The following is a 6,045-nucleotide window of genomic DNA, read 5'->3' on the forward strand; positions in this document are numbered from 1 at the left end:
GAAGCTGCACAGAGCCAGTTCAGAGCAGACCATTCGGGACAGAATGCACGCGCTTGCCACGACGGTTTCAGCGTTTATGGCTCTTGCCATACTTTACTGCAAAACTAGTGAAGGAAGGCCGGAGCTCATTTACCAACCAAGTAAGTGTTAGACGAAGAAGATCTCTGGGAATGAAGAACTAATGTTGGGTACGCTTGGGACTAGCAGATGCAATGTTCCCCCGTGTTGTTCTATTCCGCTGAAGTTCTGATATGATTCTGATTGTGCCTATCCTTGATGCAATTTTTACTGTGCCTATGTGCGTGCTCTTTTTTTCCCTCACACGTGATGCTCTGGAATTTGTACGCTTGCACTCTTTCTGCTTCTTAAGGCGGTGCATCTTTTCTGAAAATGCAGTTGCAAGTTTGCGCTCGCGTGTGTGTGCGTGCTTCTCCCTGCCGTCCTTTGTTATTCTGCGTAAAGTTTTTGAATATTAAAATTTTTATTTTTTTGCGCCTTGTCTAGACATTATGGAATATTTTCTGCGCCGCTATTTCCTGCGCTGAGCTTTTAAGATAGCTTCTCTATTTAATTGCGTTCGACGAAATACTGTCTTTATATGTACGGCGCTGCTAATGAACGGTGGTAATGCAGTTCAAGCGTGTCGAAAGAAATAACATTCTGTAGGCCTTGCTGAACAAGACAAAGTTTGAGGAAGATATGCGTAACTAGGAAATTGCAAGCCTTTTGGACTCAAGAAAGAATGCCGCAGAAGTATAATATCTAAAAACAACCACCGCTTATTCCGTCTCCTAACTTTGGCCGCATTGCTAAAGTAGTCAAGGCCAGAAAACTGAATTTTCGTCTGATTACGAACATTCTCACGGCGCAAAGATTAGCGGCTATATTAAATGCGTAGTGTAATATGGTATTGCTGTGCAGGTATCAACGACATTAATGACTTCTGGCTTAAGGGGGTGTAACGTCCCAAAGCGACTCTGTCTATAAGGACGGCTTAGTGAAGGGCTCCGGAAATTTGGACTGCCTGATATTATTTAACGTGAACTGACATCGCAGAGTAGACGGGCCTCTAGAATTTTGCCTCAATCGAAATTCGACCGCAGCGACCGGGATCGAACCCGCGTCTTTCGGTTTAGCAGCCGAGTGCTGTGACCACTCTGCCACCGCGGCACCTTTCGACATTAATCATCAGTCTGGCAACACAAGGTGGAATCTGAGAATTGAAAACTTAATGTGCTACGTATTCATTTCTTAAAAGAAAAATGGAGGAGCGCTTCTGTGCTCAAACTCTTGGTTAGGTTGATAATACGAGGAAATATGAGCAAGTTTATTATTGACGTAGAAGAGGGATCGCTGCCTGCATTAATTCACCGATTGAGGCTGGTCAGTCGTGTGAGTTCGTTTAAGAGCCGGGTGAAATTCAGCGTTGTAAAGAGAAGAGATATTTATTCTATATTTTCTCAAGAAAACTGACTGAGTTGCTATTATATTTAGTCAACGTCATTAATGGACATTTAGGCTGCACAGTAATCGCTTCACGAATCAATCGTGTTTTTTTTTGGCAGGCCCGTAATTGAAGCTTCGTTAGAAATGTTCCTTAGAGCTTATCAATTCCAAGTTTTCAGCCTAGAGCAAAAATTATGAGTTTTTATCAAACCCATACCTGACTTAACGCTATAAGCGTGCGACGTAATTTAAGTCACAGCAGCGTACCGTACACCATTCTGCCTAGGAACATGTAGCGAAAGTAAAGTACAGTAAACCTTTGGATAAAAAATTTTGAAAAACTTCTCAGGATCTCAATAATAGGAATGCACGCTGCTTCTCCCAAAATGCTGACTTGGCTCCTCATAACAACCTAAACCCCTTATTGATACTTTTATGGCGTACAGCACGTATCGCGCAAGAATGTTTGCTCTTCGAAGCACATAACCAATTTCAAACAAAATCCCTTAGCCAAGACTGCCGAATGCAATTCCGTTATGTTTTCTTGGGTATCCTCCGGAGCAGCTATACTCTTATAGCTTGTATTTATCGGTATTAGAGAACTGGCGCCTTGAAAAAGATAAACCTAGCTTAAAGAAACGTAGAGTAGTTTTTTTTTTATTTCGACCCAGCCATTTTTACTTTTACCGTTGGGCTTTTTGGATTCATTTTGCTTCCCTTCCAAACGTCTCAGTCTCCCACAACACATTCTGCGACGCACAAAAGGAAGTCATGCAAGACACGCTTTGGTAAGTCTGTGGACTGTAATAATGATGTTTCTCTTTCTGGCTGAATATTTTCAGATACCTGCGAATACGACGGACAGGAACTGTTGAGCGGCTCGTCGATTACTCTTAACGAGACCTGTGTCAAAATATCCTGCTTGAGGGGCACACTAAAGCGGGAGCAGTAAGTATTATTTCTTCACTTTGATAGTCGAGCCTCCGAACAGCCCATATTTCTTATATACACACCCCCTTCCCTTTAACCCCCTTCCCTTTAAAACTCCTGTTGCAAAATTGACTGCTCTTATCGTACTTCGAGGTTTACAATTGTGGACAAAAGTTTGTGAACGACGTGGTGTCTAAACGAGGCCGATCGCTCTATTATTAGTCTGTAACTGGAGGCCACACCTGAGAAGGCTAAAATCAAATCCTGTTCTTTCAACTTCACAAGTTTGGTACACAGCCGACGGCTATTATTAGAGCTATCAGCTTTGTTCACAGAGCCCACGACTAAATACTTTTGCCCCCCATGTGCCTGAGCGTGGACTCTCGCTGGTCGGCATATGCAGTGCTGCCTTGCAGCATAAGCGCAAGCATAGCACATATATTTAGACCGGCTGTGCTTAGGAACCGCGTGTGGGCTACAGTGTCGCCATCTGAAGGTCATGAAAGCACATTTATTGGTCAAAGGAAGGTTGCTCGTTCTTTTGGACCGAAAAGCTTCACTAAGCTAGGTAAAGCAGTCGCCGCGTAGGCCGAACAATGACCTTGAACGACCTTCAGCCCAACAGCGTTAGCCGTGTATGACCATATGTGGTACAGTTATGGCGTCGAACTCTTAACCGTTGACCCATGACCTTTCTTTGGCCTTTGACATTGGGTAACATTCGCATTGATCTTTGACCTTAAGAACATCCGATGGGGTGACGTGAAGCCACGTGATGACATCCGATGGGGGTGCCATAAGACCCTGTGATACCACGCCATAACCACGTGGCCGTTCGGGTATACAGTGTAGAACAGCTGTCACGAGCGTGCAGCGGAGCTGCCATGGACGAGCCTCAGACGCTTAGCAAGCGTGCTTGCTTTTCGCTGAATTCCAGGGTTACCCAAGTTAAGCCACTGCCAATTTTTTTTATTAGCTGCGTACGACATAACACGCTTTTCCTGAGTACATCGTACCTACCAGGTCCTCTACATAACAAAAGTCAAAGTTTAGATGTACAGCAGCGCACTAAGTGAAGACAAAACTCAAACGATGATTCTTTAGCGGCTCCATGCAGCAAGTCCTGTTATTTGCTGCGAACCACTGCGAGCGCAACCGCCTTATCTTTTATGTCAAGCGTGAATAAAACGGACGTCGTGGGACAGCGATAAAAACAAACTAGTTGATGACTGTGAACAAAGATGTTTTGAGAAACAGTGTGCGAGCGAAATTGGATGCTTGTGTTTATTTCTGCTATACAACAAATCGTTGTGTGCGCTACGCTCAATTTTTTTTTATCAGGACCAGTTTCAGCTGGAAGCTGAGTGTGACTTTGTGAGCTGGGCTATTAAAAGCACTTGGAGCGCAGGTAACATAAGAGTGCAGTTCGGGGCGTGATGGAGTCCTCGGAAGATTTTTCGATAATTAAATTGTCTTTTTGAACAAAGAGAAATTTAAGGCGCAACGTATTCATAGGAACTCGTCCACATATTGCTTCCTGGACGTTTCCGGCAGGAAGCATTTTGAAAATTTGGCCCCCCTCAGAATGTATTAATTCACGTAGCTGTTCTTCCTAAAAATGTGAAGATCATCTTATTCATTCTATAGTGTGGAGAAGGACACGGTTCTGGTAAGCTTTAATCTAATTCGCTACAGTATTAGAAGTAAATTTATTTATTTATTTATTTATTTATTTATTTAGTATAGATACCTCAAGGGCCCTTGAGGGCTTTACATGAGGGAATTGCACGCTTATGTGCCATGCGCATAAATTATCATGCTGCATTTTCTAAGGGCTCCACCCATGGACGACCACAACTTCTGAGAAAAACAAGTTTCTTTCCCCTGAAGATTTTTAGGGGCTAAGGTTGTCTAGTGTTTTGTTGATTTGCATCTCACACGGAAATAAAAAATCATTTCCTGCTATGTGCACTCTGGCTAAAACTTGGATCGCTCTTCTGGGAATGTTATTTCGCTTTCAATCTGTTCTTACTGAACAGTTCAGAGCGATGCATTTCATTGAAGCTTTCAAGCCCTAAATGTCGAAACAAAGATCTTATTAAGCGTAGAGCTTCCATTGCATGCATTTGCCAGTACATTTAGTTTATAGAAATCCCTAGACTCATCTTTGTATGTTTTCTCTGGAATTATGGTCAAAATTCACCATATATGGAGCTCAGAAAACTGCTCAATATTTCTCGACAACTGGTCATAGCGCATAGAATGATGTAAACTAAGGATCCATTCCACAGGTCATTGGAAGTTCTGGGCATCAACTAAAGAGATATTTGCACGCATCGCGTATATAATTATAAAATAAGAATGCTTCTCTAAAAGATGCCCAGGTCTCCGCAGTAGCTAGTGTAATGAAATGGACAGTCTAATGTCGACTATTCGTAGTCTTTTAAACAATGTATTTAATTTAGCTTCATCTGTGTTTTTATTTCTATTCTTTTTGCCCTTATCACAGCGCAGTTTCACCCACCGAATGTCAACTCGATTCGCTGTGCTTAGCAGATAATGGCGGTCATATAGCTGCCGCTGCTGATTTCTTTCTATTGTTTATTTAATATTCTTTTTCCTAATAGGTGTCAGCTTCTTGAACTCAACGACCCTCTATGCGGGAGCGAGAAAGGTCCAGGAACTGAGTTCCCAGACTGTTGCCCGGTATTTTATTGCGAACATCGTGTAAGCAGTGAGCACTGATACATCGAAGCCCAGAGATGAGTCAAGATGGCACACCGATGTGATTAAAGATGACAGCGTATAAGGTCGCACTGGCATCATGTATGATTTGAACTTGCTGATGATTTCTCTATTCTTTGTCATTCGCGAGAAAGCTGAAATCTTTTTCTCTCGCTAGCTGCTGGTAGCTCATGAATAACTCAGTGTTAACGATAGTAGAAGCGCAGCAAACTGTATTTTTTTTATTAGGCAAATGATGTTCAGGCGTACCCAGGTAGCTTGCAGCCGGCGATCTATGCATCATGGAAAGCATGCTATATTGTTATGCTTATTTATGAAGTTTAGCAAAGCTTACGTTTCATTTAATAATAATACTTTATTTTCAATCAGATCAAATACAGTTTGATGAAGGAGGGGAGAAAGAAAGCGGCAATCCGCTTGATGGAATTCTCACCTCCTGTTCAGAGGGCAGACACAGGGGACGAGAAACGCATTTGCTTGACTATATTCAACCACTTTAGCCGCGTAACTTAAGTCACGTTAATTATACGTAAATAAAAACATCAAAACAAACATAGCAGTGCACACAGCCGAGCAGAATACAAGGGACTATAAACAATGAGCAATACAAAGGGTGGCTAGGCATTAAAGAACAATAATGGGTAGAAAGTATTTCATACAACAGCAGTTGATGTATTAGTAATAACTGACATGAATAATAACACTTCGCAGAGAGGAAATAGCAGTTTCAGAGAAGCTAACGCTAGCTTCAAATAACTGGTTGACTAAAGACTGGTTTAGTAAAGGTAGTTTGTTTTCAATGGTAAAACTCACTGGTTTACGGAGATGTGAATATGATGTATCAGACTGATGCAAAGGAGCGAGAAAGGTAATGGTATAACGGTTTTGCTCAACTTCAAACAAGCGCAACACTCTATAAGCATA

The 6,045-nt window shown here is 42.2% G+C and overlaps 1 long non-coding RNA gene across 1 annotated transcript; it reads left to right on the plus strand.

The window, feature by feature from the left end:
- On the plus strand, positions 1 to 5,198 carry LOC144100919 (uncharacterized). Its single transcript, XR_013307894.1, has 3 exons — positions 1 to 140; positions 2,289 to 2,394; positions 5,004 to 5,198. It is a non-coding gene; the product is annotated as an uncharacterized LOC144100919 (long non-coding RNA).
- The last annotated feature ends 847 nt before the right edge of the window (positions 5,199 to 6,045 follow it).

Source organism: Amblyomma americanum, chromosome 8 (genome assembly GCF_052857255.1).
Source record: "Amblyomma americanum isolate KBUSLIRL-KWMA chromosome 8, ASM5285725v1, whole genome shotgun sequence".
NCBI lineage: Eukaryota > Metazoa > Arthropoda > Arachnida > Ixodida > Ixodidae > Amblyomma > Amblyomma americanum.